At 41.6% G+C, this 16,342-nt stretch overlaps 2 protein-coding genes across 2 annotated transcripts in view; one reads left to right on the forward strand and one right to left on the reverse strand.

Moving 5' to 3' along the window:
* Positions 1–9,590, reverse strand: part of SUPT3H (suppressor of Ty 3 homolog (S. cerevisiae)) — a 597,109-nt gene extending 587,519 nt beyond the window's left edge. The window contains exon 1 of the mRNA XM_006860525.1: positions 9,338–9,590. The gene's annotated coding sequence lies outside the window, so the exon portion shown is untranslated. The remainder of the gene's footprint in view (positions 1–9,337) is intronic.
* RUNX2 (runt-related transcription factor 2) overlaps positions 1–16,342 on the forward strand; it is a 278,570-nt gene that overhangs the window by 50,345 nt on the left and 211,883 nt on the right.

Below are 16,342 nucleotides of genomic sequence, written 5' to 3' on the forward strand. Positions count from 1 at the left end.
ACAGCAATTTTTTTTTTAAATGTTTTATTGTGAATTATGTGATATGGGAGAACATTAGCTGCACATTCATCCTATCGTATATTGTTTCATTGCCATAGTTAAAATCCCTTCCATGTATCATCAGCCAACCAAAGGGTATACCCTGCAAGCCTGCCCCCACCCCCCTCCGGGTCATCAGCACCTAGCCCCTAACAGCCCCTATCCCTCTCTGGGTGTAAAGTCCCCAGCTGCTCCATCTCTCCACGTCATTGTCTCTGGTGTTACTGCTTCTCTGGGTAGGGTCCCACTCTCCGCTCTTCTCCCTTAATGGTCCCAGGGACCTCCATTCCTAGTCTGCAAAGTCAATCACTCCCCTCCTTTTCTACAAAATGTCTAACTTGACCTTTCCCACCCTCAGTCAGTTCTGATAACAACTATTCACTATTGTATCACAAGAGACCTATCCCCATCTCCTTGCAACAGCCCGCCAAGACAGTTTGGATACTACTCAGTAGAGATTCTACCTTCCTCTGCGCCATCGGGATCTAGGCTCCCTCTTGAAAGCTTGTAAGCCAATCACTTCTTGCCTTTGCAGTCCCCCCACCCCCCATTTTGGGTAGCCAATGTCCAAGTTGCCCATCCCTGTCTACTCTGTGTATAGGGAGGGTGGGAATGATTTTCTGTAAAGATTTATTCCCTCTTTTGAGCTACTGCATCCATAGGTGTAGGTCAAGTTCATCAAATTGTATCAGATTACTCTTTTTTTCTTCTTCTTTCTTCTTCTAGTTGAGCTCTGATCATCCAGTCATTGAAGCTAGGTCAAGTGGGTATTATCTGCAAGTGTGGGTGTTCTTATGCATATGCCCTCTCTTATCAGCTGGATGCTTCACTCTCCACTCTAGTCCTCTGTGGCTATGTTACTAACTGTGGGCTCAAGAGTCCCCAGGTCTTGCCACACTGCTGGCCATCCAGGTCTCCACCCGGGTTCATAGAAGTTTATTGAATGTTGTAGGGATTAGCTCGCAGCTTCATTGCTGTTTTTCCCTCACTTCCCCTTATCGGTGATGAATGTGGTCACCAATCAGAGCGTGTATTCCCACTGAGTCTTAGTCTTGGAAGGGGGTTTACCCTGAGGGGACCCGACCACTTGCCTTGATGTCTCCTGGGTGAGCAACTTGCTTGTTCTTGTAGTAATCAGTCGGACTGCCATTATTGTTTTGTACTTTTCCTGTCAGTCTTTCTTTCAAGAAGTATCTTCTAGCTGCTCCAGGCTGGTCTGCATAAGCAAATTTTTTAAACTTAAAAAAACACAGAAGCTTGGGGGCATTCTATTCCGAGACACATGAAGCTCCACTATGTTTTCCTACTTTAGCATCAATTTAATGTAAGTTTCTATTTTACATGCTTTTTTAGTCAGTATTCTGTTATGAAAATACAAACAAAAAAAAATACTAACTTCTTTGCAAAAACGGTCTCTCCAAAGTACACTGCAAGTGTTCACTGTCATCCTAAAATACACAATATCTAAGCCCTGACAAAGATTTTTTTTTTAATATTAAAAAATGTATTTACATAAGACATAACTGAGTAAATTGTTATTTATGACTTTTCATTTATGTGCGAAATTTTGGAATCAATTGCACTCCTAATAGTAAGGGACAAGGGTACTTCACAGGAATGCTAAGAAAAATGAGGCAGGATCAAATGCAGTTCAAAGTCTCTTAAACATCAAGATTCTACCCTAGTCTAAATTTACATTTTAGAAATATTAACCTTCATGAAAATTCTATATTAAATATAAACAAATTAATAAAACATGCGATATGATTTAAATATAGTTGATACCATTAAAAAAGGAGAGGAGCTGGAGAGTTATTGTAGGCATGTGGAAGCTAGAAAGCTTTCGTATATGCATTTGAGAGTTCAGGAGGGTCTTTCACCAATAATCTGACACTTTTTCACAATCATCCTATAAAAACAAGTATTTCCATTCTACCAATGAGTAATCTAATACTGACTGAAGGTAGCCAATCTAATAAAAATAAGCTTTGATCTCAGGTAGAGATAAACTGAATATTCAATGTATCTAGATCTATATTTCAACCAAAATTCACCAACTTTCTCCCATTTTAGTGCCTTAAGCCTCTTAACCTGTGAAAGACAGTGTTCTCCGGCTAGCACACTAAACTACTGAGAAGCTACACTCCAGGTTCTCAGGGGACTTCTCTGTCATTATCGTGGACACTGATGACTTAAATTTTTTGTTTAAAACGTGATCTTAGGCTGACAGATAAACAACTGAAAGAGACAAAAGTGTACCTATGCAAATTGGTGGGAGGGGGGCCAAAGACATCTGAGCAGGTTTTAACTGTAGTTTGAAACATCACTAATTTCCTCCAAATCCCTCATTTTTCAGGTGAGGAAACTGAAGTCCAGAGGGGTTTCTTGAACTGCCCAAGGACACATCACTATTTAGTGATACAGCTGGGACTAAAACTGAGGTCCCCTGACTCCCGGTCCAGAGTTCTTTCTACTACACCACGAGGAACACACAAATAAAAGTTGATCATAATTAACTCACAAGACCTCCACAATGTGTTTGTCATAGTGAACTTTGTTGTGCTATATCTGCCCATGCTGAACCACAGTGTAGCACTAAAGAGCTGGGCTCTGGAAATCAAATACAGGCACTAACACTTACCCTGTGACCTTGGGCAAGTCACGTCACCTCCCTGCCTCAATTCCCTCATTTCTAAAATGGAGACTTAAGAACTAACTCTCAAAGGCTACACGAAATAAGGTTTGAAAGAACATTTGCTTATGTTAACAAGTCCAACTAAAAGTCTAATTACTTAAAACTATAACACAAAGGATTATCATTAAATATACCGTATATTCCCAAAGAAAGGATGCTATGATTAGGAATTGTCTTTAAAAGACCCAGCAAAAAATTACATGAGCAAAGTGAAATATACAGGATTAACTCTTACATCTTGAGGGCATTTAAAGTAGTAAAAGCACACACTTCAAAGGTTTGTTTTTGGGGTTTTTTTCAGTAGTTTCTATTTTTATAATATTTTACAGTTTATAAAGTACATTTACATAAACTGTTTCAATGCACTGTCTGTGAATTCAGTGAATTTAACAGTATTTCATGCCTTGTTGTTGTTGTTAAGTGCCGTCGAGTCGGTTCCGACCCATAGCGACCCTGTAACAGGGTTTCCGAGGGTGTAAATCTTTACGGGAGTAGAAAGCCTCATCCTTCTCCCGCGGAGCGGCTGATAGTTTCGAACCGCTGACCTTAAGGTTCGCAGTCCGATTCATTTCATGCCTACTACATACTATATGTTAGGCAGCATGATATTTTCATACTCATTATCTTATTTAACCTTCAATAGCCATTAACTATCAGACCACTGTTATCACAGGCAATAGTAAAAAAACAGTACAAAAACACCTGATAGACCCATTCCTGAAACTAAAAGCCTCATCAGTAACAGTGTAACCATTAAATGGAAACGACCTGCTTGGATAACTGAGATACAGTACTTAGTACAGTGGATGGAACACATCAAGTGCTCAAGACAGTGTTGGTTCCCTCTTATCAATAGTGTGGCAATGTTGTCTGTAGTGAATATGCTGTAAGCAGATCAATAAAGCACCATGATTGTGTCTTTTAAAATATATTTGTCAGAGATCAGACTTTGGTTATAGCACTATACTTTACTTATGCTGGTTTATAAATCAAAATATGTAATATTCTTTTAAATTTACTGGAGGTAGTAAACAGACAAGGAGTCTTGATGGTACAGTAGTTAAGTGCTTGGCTGCTAACTGAAAGGTCAGCAGTTTGGACCCACCAGCTGCTCTGCAGAAGAAAGTACTGGCAATCTGTCTCTATACAGCTTAACCAAGCTACTGCCAGCAAGTTGATGCCGACTCATAGTGGCCCTGGAGAACAGAATAGAACGTTGGGTTTTTGAGACTAAATCTTTTATGGGAGCAGACAGACTCATCTTTCTCCCACGGAGCAGATGGTATATTTGAACTGCCAACCTTGTGGTTAGCAGCGGAACACTTAACCCACTGCATCACCAGGGTTCCTCTCCACAGAGATTACAGCCTTGGAAACCCTATGGGGTAGTTCTATCTGTACTACAAAATCCCTATGAGTAGGAATCTGCTCAATGGCACATAACAGCAGAGAAAACACTTAAAAAATGAAGATGTTTTATAAAAGTAAGATAACAATTTGTCAATGCAATTATCATTTTATGCCCACCAACAATTCTGTAAGGAGGTGGTAAGAAAACTGAGTCTCAAAAAAGACGCACACCTTAACCAAACTCACAGAGAGAGAATATGGTAGAAAAAGGCAATGCATCTCAAGAGCATAAATAGCTCTTCCAGATCTATTATTTAACAAACATAACTACTAGTTATTGAGTTGTTGTTGTTAAGTGCTGTCGAGTCAGTTCTGACACATAGAGACCCTATACAGGGTGGTTTCCAAAGAGAGGCTGGTGAATTTGAACTATCAACCTTGCACTTCAAATCGACCTGGAGGTCAAGTGCTTATGCCAGGGCGCCAGACCAGTACTTCTGCAGTATCTACCCAGAGGAGGGAAATCTCTCCTTCCATGGTCAGTTCAGATGCCAAGTGCTCAACTCAGTCCTTTCTCTGTTATCTCTATTCAGCCAGGGATAGGTCAGAGGTCCCTTCCCTATTTCTCAGGTCCGTAATCTAACAGATAAACTTGGAAAGGGTTATCTTAAATCTAAGAGGAAAACAGATACAAACACAAAGAGGAGATGTACAGGGGTCTTGGTCCAAAGTTTTCATGTCCCCAGAGGGTGAACTTACCCTTCTAGGAACAGAACATTAGCTCGCTCCAACCACCATCTCTAGGGAGCCTCAATCTTCCAAGGCCTTTATTAGCCTCACCACATGGCCTTCTGAGGCTTACTTAATTAACATCAGTCCCTTCTACTCATTGGCCTCATGTGTGGTTCTGCTCTCAGGAACTAGAACCAAATTATTTACTGAAACGGGTTCCACACCACACTACTTCTCATGTGCTTGCCTCATTTAAGACTCATGAACCTAAAGTATCTTCATTTTATAAATGAAGAAATTGAGAAATCTTAGAAAGGTTAAAGAACTTGCCCCAAATCACATGACTAGTAAGGACCAGAGTGAGGACTGAAAGCAAGTGCTTTATCTCCTAATACTACAACCACTCTGGCAGCATAGTGGTTACAGTATTGCTAACCTCAAGGTCAGCAGTTGGAAACTACCAGCTATTCTGTGGGAGAAAGATGAGGCTTTCTGCTCCTGTAAAGATTTGACAGTCTCAGAAACCCTGTACAGGGTTGGTATGAGTCAGAACCGACTCCAAGGCACAGAACAACAACAACAACCACTAACCACCACACTAACGTATAAACGCAATCAATACAATAATGCATTTTGGTGGAATTCTATTATGTGAACTGTAAGTAAAATTCCTAAGATTCTCATATATATTAAACAGATTTTGGACTGCTCTAACTATTCTACCTTACTATAAAATAAAATGGCTGCTATTTCCAACAAGAATACTTGAACTTTTAATATGATTTAAAAGGCCTGACTTTCTCTGCAGCCTCCTAGAACTAAGTGTTAATCTGTCCAAGATTTCTATTCATTTATAATAGAATAGCAAGTACTTTTAAATCACAGGTGGCTTAAATAGACAAGTTACTTGCTAGCTTTATTCCAGGTAGGTTTTCTGCTCCCATAAAAATTTATCGCCTCGGAAACACTATACAGCGTGGCTATGAGTTGGAACCGACTCCATGCCATACCACCAACCACTGTTACTAAGTGCCATCAAGTCGGGTTTAGACTCATAGTGAACTTGTATTGGGTTTCCAAGACTATAAATCTTTGTAGGAGCATGAAGCCTTATCTTTCTCCAGATGAGCAGCTGATGGGCACAAACTACCAATCTTGGGGTTAGCCATCCATTACCTACCCTACAAAGCCACCGGCTCTCTCATCTCATTACTTAGGCACAAAAGCAGTAACTCTGTCACTACGTCAAAGCAAGAACATTTCTAGGACTGCAATACTGTTAACCAGGCTAAATATTATGGTGATATGTATAGCTTTTGTTGTTGTTGTTTAGTGCCATCCAATCCATTCCAGTTCATAGCAACCCTGTAAAGGGTATCTGAGGAGCAGCAAGGGAGTTTGAACTGTCAACCTTGTGGTTCACAGTCCAGTGCTGTGACTCCACACCAGGAGTCTTGTATAGCTTTAGTATACAGATTTATGTTACATTCAACAAACCTAAAATAGGGTGATCAGATTATTTATTATGTAACTCCAACTGCAACATTTTTGATCTGGGACAAAAAGACATTAAAGCATAACTGTCCAAGAAAAATGGAGGCATACAGTCACCCTATATAAAATCAATACATTACAATTTTTATGTTATAGGCTATTCTGTACATATGACTTAATTTGTGAGTTTTAAGTTGTTTTTCTAGATTGATGATTACCTTCAGCCTTGAGAGCCAGGGCACCATTTTACAGACACCAGGCCATAATTAGGGAGCATAGTGGCTCCATACAATAAGCACGGGACTGCAAACCACAAGGTCTGCTGTTTAAGCCCACCAGCCACTTCACGGGAGAAAGATGAGGCTTTCTGCTCCCGGGAAATTTTAAAAGATTCAGAAACTCTATGCAGGGTCCCTGGTGTGGCGCTGTGGGTTAATGCACCAGAGTGCAAAGCTGTTTGAACTACAAGGTTGGTGTTGTTCAAGCTCACCAGCTGCTCCTCAGAAACCCTATACAGGGACGCTATGGGTCGGAACCGACTGGACAGCACTTAACAACAACATGCAGGGTAGCTATGAGTCAGAACTGACAAAACAGCATGTAACAACAACAACACAGCCAGAGTTAGGGAGGCTATCTAAAAATAAAGTTTAAGAAATTCTATTTTGAAACTTAACTTTATAAACACTTGTTTGAAAAACAGATCCATTTATTTCAGAGAAATTAATTTTGTGAAACATTGTTTAACAAATTTCACTTTTATCTCATCATAAGTTCTGAACACTGACAACCTCAAAATTACTTTTATATTGGTCCAAGGCCCAAAGCTTGCTATTATAGTTTATCAAATTGCTTTATTATGTAAAAAGTGCAGGAGGGGAGATAGGTGTGTGTGTGTGTGTGTGTGTGCGCGCGCGCGCGCGCGCGCGCGGGCGTGTGTGTAGCAGAATCTTTCAAATGGAAAACAACTTCTAGAATAAAAGAATTGAAAAGTTTTCAATGAAAATTAATGAAAGTAATAAAGGACAGTGGGTACCCATGATTACCACATAGTACAATAATGATTAAAGAAAAATTCAGTTAGTATTGTTCAGGCTCTCTAACTGAATCCGGCATTAGCTGCACAACTTAAGAGTCAAAAGAACGTTTTCCTTTTAATTTTTCAAAAGAACAGCTGGCTTTTTGTCAAGTTGTAAAGTACCAACAGACCCACCTTTGGTGTTGCCGTTATGTGTCGTGAGTCAGTTCTGACTCACTGCGACCCTGTACAGGGTTTCCGAGGCTGTAAATCTTTACGGGAGCAGAAAGTCTCATCTTTCTCCCGCGGAACGGTTGGTAGTATAGAACTGCTTGCTGACCCTGAGGTTCGCAGCCCGATTCATAACAGACCCACCTTTGGAACTACAGAATTCAAATGAAGCCATTATTTGAATATAACTATGGTGTGGCTCTGTGGGCTAATGCATCAGACTGAAAAGTCATTTGAACTGCAAGGTTGGTGGTTCAAGCTCACTAGCGGTTCTTTGGAAACCCTATACAGGGTAGCTATGGGTCGGAATCGACTTGATAGCACTTGACAAAACAACAACGATTCGCTAGGTCAATAGATCTTCCAAGCACTGGCTTCTCTGACCCTATAGGATAGGGTTTTCCAGGCTGTAAATTGTTACAGTAGCAGGTAGCAGTCTATCTTGATTCCATGGAACCAGCGACCTTGCAGTTAGCAGACCAATGCTTAACCTACTGCACCACAAGGGCTCTTAAAAACCCAACCCCCTGTCATCTAATCCTGATCCTAGGGAACTGCCCCATAGGGCTGCCAAGGTTGTAAATCTCTATGAATGACATAAATGCCACCAAATCAAAAACTCCTGGTGTGGTGCTTAGGATAAGCAAAGGACTGCTAACCAGCGGTTCAAACCCAACCAGCTACTACTTGAAAACTCTACACAGGGTTTCCACAGCACTTAACAACAAATTAAGAACTGGAAGGAGTCTCATAGTAGTTTAGATTAGAGATCTACGTAGCCACTAGCCACAAGGGCTATTTAACTTTAAAATTAAATATTAAATTGCTCAGTCAACAAGTGCCCATGAGCCACATGTGGCCAGTAGTTACTACACTGAACGTCACAGATCATTTAACAGTTTCATCATAGCTGAAAGTTAGTTCTATTGGACAATGCACCTTAGGCCTAGGCACACTTTGCTTAACTACCCCCAGAGACAAACAGCACAAGTAAGCGTATTTTATATTTGGAAAATACTATCAGAAAATGCCTTAAAGTTTCCATCAACCTCATGGAAATATGCTAACTTGTCCCTGGGTACAATAATCATACGTATGTCCCCACAAGTTCACTCCCACTTGTCACACTATGTAGCCTGAGTTTTGATCGAGAAAGTAAGACAGCCATCATTCTGAACTTCTTAAAACGTGCAACCAAAACAGTTACAACCAGTAGGGTTTGGCGCTGTTGGAAGCATTGAAAGTGTATTAGAGCCTATAATCCTCACGATTCTGAGTTAGGCAAAGACGATCCCCGTTTTACATACCGGGTCACAGATTGTGAGCTCGCCCAGGTGGACCAGAGGGGACCTGTTCCTTTTTCAGGTTACACTTCTATCTACCTCTTTCTAAGCACAGCTTCCTTCAATAAGGGTGCTTTACCAAAAGTGACTAGAGGAAGGCACATCCCACACCTGGAGCTCGGCAACGCAGCTCCCCTCGCCCCACGCCCCCCGCCGGCTGGGAGGAGTCAGCAGTGCAATCCACACGCGGCGGAGGAGTGGGGCGCCGCGCAGCGCCGCGCCAGCGCCACACGCGACCGTCCTTCCTCCAGCCTCGGGAGTCGGCGCCAATTACACCCAGGACACCGCCCTCGGGCCGGGGCGTGGCCGTCCGGGGACCGCGGAGCCGCCGGGCCAGGCTAGGGCCCTAGGACATGGAGCTCCCCGCGCGGTGCCCTTCCTAGTTCCCTGCCCTTTCCCGCGCCCGCCTCCACCACCCCCCACACCCCCGACAACCTCTGCTTTAAGAACACTTGTAGGCACGGCTGCGGGTCCCGCGTGGAGACTGTGGGGGTGGAGAAGGTGCGGTGTCTGCTGCGGCGGCTCAGGACACGCTCGAAGAGGGGCGGGATAGGAGGGGGGCAGAGTACTGAAAGGGAAAAGGTAACTCGGCCGGGCGGGGGTGGGGGGGGCGCAAGATGGCGTGAGCAGGGCTCTCAGGATGGGGCGGGGGTATTAAGAAGGAGGAGGCGGTGATACGCCACCCCACCACAAGCGCCGCCAGCGCGGACGCATGCGCACTCGGCTAGTTGGCGCGTGGTCCTCTTTCCCGAACTTGAGTTACTTCCGCCACACTTCATGGGGGCGGTGCTTTGTGCAGCAAAGGAATTCTCTGTTCCCCTAGGCTGTGCTGCGTGGCCTTCAGGGCCTCGCCAGGCGTGGATAGCTGGGAGAGGTGTAGGGATGAAAACCGATAAGTATTGAAGGTCCTAAGTTCTTTAGGAATGGCGCTGAGAAGGCTAGAGTTATCAAGAAATTCGGTGACTAACACAGTTCATTTTCAACTCCAGAGCGGAGACTAGCCAATGAAAGTTTCTCTTTATGGATAGTGTCGACTGGGGATGCTAAACGGATTGTGGGTTTAGAATGGTGAAGGGAAAGGGAGAGATCTGGAAGATCAACTCTCCGACAGGATCTTAATGCCTGAGCGAGGCAGGGTGTGTGAATATGAAAAGTGAACTTCCAGCTCCTTCGCGAGCCGCCCTTCCCCCACCCCCAATCTGGCCCTGCACAGAATCCTTCCAGAGACAAGGAAGAGGGTATGCAATAAGCACGCTTTTGATATTGAAAACCTTTCCTATGTGAAGACTCCTAAGGATCTGGGCTTTTTCATCTTAAAACCCTGCAAACCCAGTCTTGAACTGTACATCTTGTCCTCCCACATCTCTTGATCTAGATATCTGTACAAGGCTTTCAAAAAGCTCTTGGAGAAATTCCATTGTCTTTTAATTCCATTTATCCATAAACTTTTAGAAGTCCCCTTGCTCAGTCATTTTTCACTTCATTCGTTTTCATTCTTCATAGTGTTTTTGACGTCTTCTTGGTATTTGTATCATTTTTGGCTTCTTAATGAAGAAAATTGATGAACGGGCTCACATAGGAGTAAACGTGTACCATGTCAAGTATTCTAAAATTATATTGAATAGGGATTCTTGTGTGAACCTTAACTACCAGGGCATTATTATTATTATTACGTCCACAACAAAACACACCCATTGAACAAGTTTTACATGTACAGTTAAGTTACATACTTCACATTCCGTCACCATTCGTGTCCTGTCTTTGCCCACATTTTTCACTCTCTTTAACTTGGAGTCTCTGCCCAGCAAAGTTCTCTTCTGAGCTTTAGGTCTCTATGAGTCAAATCCACTCCAGGAGAATGGGTTTGTTTTTCATGGGTTTTGGGGATTTTTTGTTTACTTGTTCATCTGTGTTTTAGAGTTACTAGTGTTCAGTAAGGAGCTCTGGTAGCGTAGTGGTTACGAATCGGGCTGCGAACCTTAAGGTCAGCGGTTGGAAACTACCAGCCGCTCCGCGGGAGAAAGATGAGGCTTTCTACTCCCGTAAAGATTTACACCCTCGGAAACCCTGTACAGGGTCGCTATGGGTCGGAACCGACTCGATGGCACTTAACAACAACAAGTGTTCATTCAAGGAGCTCTGGCAGCATAGTGGTTATGAGTTGGGTTGCTAAGCTCAAGGTCAGCAGTTTGAAACTATCAGCCGTTTTGCCAGAGAAAGATGAGGCTTTTTGATCCCTTAAATATTTACAGCCTCAGAAACCCTACACATAACCACTAACACCACCACCATTGTCCAATCTCCTATAGATGATTATTTAAAAGAGCACAATGCTCAAGGCAAACATTCTTTATGAAATGAAATACTTGCTAAATTTAAAGATGACTTCATGGAATAGTTTGGGTTCAAGGCTTGAAAGTGGTTTCCAAGGCTATCTATTCCCAGTTCCACATCTGCTCTCAAAGTATCCCATAAATCCACCCAGTCTTTTTAAACACTTATTAAGTGACCTTGAGTCGATTTGGACTCATAGCGATCCTGTATAGAGATTCTGATGAGAGGCTTGTAAACTTGAACAGCCAACATTGCAGTCCAGTACATAAATCCAAAGCGCCACCCAGGACTCCTTTTAAGCATTTCCCGGTACTTAACAACAACAACCGCGGGAGAAAGATGAGGCTTTCTGCTCCTGTAAGGATTTACAGCCTCGGAAACCCTGTACAGAGTCGCTATGAGTTGGAACAGACGTGTCCACGGCACATAACAACTTCGTATATGTGGAGTGCTGATGTGGCACTGCGGGTTAATGCGCTGGACTGAAAAGTCTCTCTACAGGGTTGTGATCGGTCAGAACTGACTCAATGGCACTTAACAACAACAACTTCATATATGTAAGGAGCTCTAGTAGCATACAAGTCAGCCTGCTGAAACTACCAGCCACTCCACTGAAGAAAGATACGAGGCTTTCTACTTTAAAGGAGTTCTGGTAGCGAGTTGTTACGAATCGGGCTGCTAACCTCAAGGTCGGCAGTTCGAAACTACCAGCCATTCCGCAGGAGAAAGATGAGGCTTTCTGCTCCTGTAAAGATTTACAGCCTCGGAAACCTTGTGCAGGGTCACTATGAGTCAGAACCGACTCCACGGTACTAAACAATAACAACTTTAATCTAGTGCAAAGATTACTCAGCTCTGTACTACCTGGGTAAGTCATTTAATATCTTTGGGCCTCATTTATAACATCTGTAAAATGATATAACTATCAAATAAATTAAAGATTTTTAATTCTGTAAAGAGATTTACAGCCTCAGAAACACTGTACAAAGTCGCTTTGAGTCAGAACCAATTCCAGGACATATCAACACCACCACCACTTCACATATGTATTCTAAATTAATCCCGCCCTTCCTCCTGTTTGTTTATATTGTTTTAAATTGCAAATTACTTGATTATTTCCTGTGTGGGTTGTAGTTGTGTCTTATGTTTTGTATTTAGTTTTCTGTCATCTCCCCAAACACTTTCTATTTGCCATATACTTAAATTTCCAAAAAAATAAAGGCATTTATGAGGTGAAAGTTCATCATAATGTGTAAATCACAATTCAACTCAGTGCTGGGCAAAGTGTGGAGTATAATGTGTGAAGTGAAAAGTAATAGAATTATCAGAATTACTTGCAAAGAAGACTGTTTGATACAATAGTTGAAAAGTTGTTTTAAGTACCAAAAGAAAAACAATTGCTGTGAGTCGCTTCCAACTCATGGTGCCTCCATGTGTGTCAGAGTAGAGGTATGCCCTATAAGGTTTTCATTGGCTGACTTTTTAAAAGTAGATAATTAGCCCTTTCTTCTTAGGGACTCCCTTTCAAGCAGATTACCAAGAATATAGAGTTAAGAGAAAAAGCAATGATCACATCTAAAGAAAGTAATTCCTACCAGATAATTTCAATTAAAATCCAATGTTATGAGTATGTTACTACAGAGTCCCTGAGTATGCAAATAGATAATAAGTCAGCTGCTAATCAAAAGGTTAGGGGTTTAAGTCAACCCAGAAGAAAGGCCTGCCCATCTGCTGTCAGTAATTCGGTCATTAAAAACCCTACGGAACACAGTTCTGCTTTGATACATAGGAGGTCGCTATCAATATGGTGGCCCTGGTTGTTAAAGTTAACATGGTAATTCTTGATGTGCAATAGTTTCACCTTCATCAGGATGTGGAGGCAGACTTAACCCAGCTTTTCAGACTAGAACTTCAGTTAGAACCGAGGTATCACTAGCAGACTACACATGTATTTATTGTTAGTTATCATTAAGTTGAGGAGCTCTGGTAGCTAGTGGTTACGAATCTGGCTGCTAATTTCATGGTCAGCAGTTCGAAACTACCAGCTGTTCCGCAGGAGAAAGAGGAGGCTTTCTGCTCCCGTAAAGATTTACAGCCTCTGAAAAACCTGTACAGGGTCTCAGTGAGTCAGAACCAACTCCACTGCACATAACAATAACAATCATTAAGTTGATTCAGACTCATAGTTGATTCTGACAACTAAAGTATTCCGTGGGGGTTTCATGACTGTGAAAAGGCCCATCTTAAAAAAAAAAAAAAAAAAAAGGCCCATCTTGTAAAGTGCCTCAGAATGTGTCCCTAACTGCCAACCTTCCAGCTAGTAGGAGTACATGTAACCCCAGGATGCCACTTGTCAACACAGAGAACAGAAATTAATGAAAGGGAAAGGAAACTGAGTTAAACAAGGCATTGATAGGTAGAGGGAGCTTAACAATCCATTGTTAGGAAATTGTAAATTGTGCGATTGACAGAGGTCTTACTTTGACGTCACCTGAGTTATCCTAGTACCTCCATCACCGGGACTCTATTACAATCCACTTTTAGAATTTTTTGAGTTAGTCATAATGCTGTTTGTAGGATAGGAACACTGCTGTACACAAATGGTGTAAATTATTGTTCCATTGAATGAACAGCAAATATCTTAAACTATCAATGCTCCTAGGGTGTCTTTTCATTACAACAAAGCTAAAGCAGTAAGTAGATCTCCTGCTGAAGTTAAGGCAGTGATGACTACTAGCTTTCAGAAACCAAAAAGATACCCAAACGTGTGGGGAAAACATGATCAGGAGACCAAGTGAATTCATCACACCACAAAAAATGTCTCCATCCCCTGAGCAAAGTTGTTAAAAGATAATGAAGCATCATTAATGTAGGCTTTTCCAATTCCTCTCGCATAATGATCTTCACATAGACTCACTAGGGCAAAGAGAAATTGCACATTTCTATGTCTAAAAGCCTGTTGGCATCCTTTTCACAAAAATAACCAAATTATGTAATAAAAGAAGTCCACATTCTACAAAGAAGAGCAGAACCCACAGCTAATATGAAACCATCTAGGGGATAAAGTGGTTTCCTTGGCTCCTGTGGATGCCCTTGGGACAATTCATGTCAGGTGTCCTACAAATTCTTACTCTTTTGTGATCCATGACTCTTATTTATTAGGATGCTTGTGGAGGCTTTCTTTACCTGTTAATCAACCACTCTATCCTTTGCTAGATTGCTAGTGCTTAAAACCGTCACCATGGAGGTAAACTGCACAGAACTGAGTCGAGACATGTCTCGTTATATTGTGCTTCACTTTATTGCACCCTGCAGATAACTGCACATTTTACAAACGGAAAGTTTGTGGGAACCCTGCATCTGGCAAGTCTCATGGTGCCATTTTTCAAACAGCTTGTGTGCTCAGTTTATATTTATGTCACACTTTAGTAATTCACAGTAGTTAAAACTTTTTCATACATAATAGATTATAGTTGTGAGAAATGTAAATATAACTTTCATATGCACTGAGAAAACAAATAATAATAATTTTGTCTCACCTTATTGCAGTATTTGCTTTATGATGGTTGTCTAGAATCAAGCCCGCAAATATCTTTGAGATATGCCTGAGTTTGAAATCATGACTATCTTCAATTATTTGTCTGACATTGAGAACTATTTTTCAGTTTGCAGCCTAAAAGGGTACTTGGTTTTCTTTTAAAAACAAGCTGTGTATATACATCATTATTTACTTACCTCTGTCCACTTAGCCCATTCATACCTGCCTAATTGTTCTCCCATCTGCTTTGTTCTTCCATTCCCCTCTCACTTCTTGTATATTGCCCCCAGGCTATACTTCTTTCAAGGGAAATTTGTTTGTTCTTCTGGCAATCCATGGTATTTTCAGTATTATTCAACAACGCCATAATTCAAATGCATCAATTCTTAGGTCGTCTTTCTCCATTTTCCAACTTTCGCATGCATATGAGGCAATAGAAAATCCCATGGCTTGGGTCAGGTGCACTCAAGTCTTCAAAGTGACATCTTTGCTCTTTAAACACTTTAAAGAGGTCTTTTGTAGAAGATCTCTAGGCACATGGAAGTTTAGTTGCTCTCATTCCCATGAAATCCAATACCCAATACCTATTACACTGTAAACAAACAAATTTTACATTTCTCCCCTGAAAATACAGTCTATTTGCTGAGTGTGAGTGAGACAAGTACTAATTATTTCATTTATTGATCAAATATTGAGAGCCTGGCACTATTCTAGAAGCTGCATTTCTAATGATTAAAGAACCTAACCACCGTGGGACTATGCTGGACAGAACTGAGTACAGGCTTCCTTCATTATATCGCAGCTCACTTTATTACACTCTGCAGATACTGGGGTTTTTTGTGTGTTTTTTTAAATTTTTTAATTAAAGGTTTATGGTAACCTTGCATTGAGCAAATCTCATGGTGCCATTTTTCCCAACATCTTTAGATACGAGGGGGCTTCAAAAAGTTCATGGAAAATTTCCATTATCTTTCGGATGCATTTTTCCATGAACTTTTTGAAGCCCCCTCGTATACTAGTGAACAAAATAGACAAAAATCTATGCTGTGATAGAACTTGAATTCTAATAAGAATTAGAAAAAAGACACAAAAACAAGTGCCTAAATTTATGAGTACACTAGATATCCATCCGTGAGCGTATGAGAACAAATGAAAAAAGCAGGGAAGTGAGATATGTGTAAGACTAAGCCTGGGAGGAAGGCAGGAGGTGTTATTCTAAAACCGGACACTCGGGACCAACCTGACTGAGAAAGTGGTATTTAAATAATGACTTGAAGAAGGTTGTCTTAGTTATTTAGTGTAGCTACACAGAATTGGAAGGCGCTCTGGTAGTATAGTGGATAACAAACTAAGCTGCTAACTGAAAGGTCAGCAGTTCAAATCTACCAGCCACTCCATAGGAGAAAGATGAGGTTTTCTGCTCCCATAAAGATTTACAGCTCTGGAAACCCTATACAGGGTCGCTGTGAGTCGGAACCGACTCCATGGCATGTAACCACCAACCACCATACAGGATTGGGATCCTGCTGTGGAGCTGTAGGATAAGCACTGGACCACAGGACCAGTTT

This window comes from Chrysochloris asiatica, unplaced genomic scaffold (assembly GCF_000296735.1).
Source record: "Chrysochloris asiatica unplaced genomic scaffold, ChrAsi1.0 scaffold00038, whole genome shotgun sequence".
Classification (NCBI taxonomy): Eukaryota; Metazoa; Chordata; class Mammalia; order Afrosoricida; family Chrysochloridae; genus Chrysochloris; species Chrysochloris asiatica.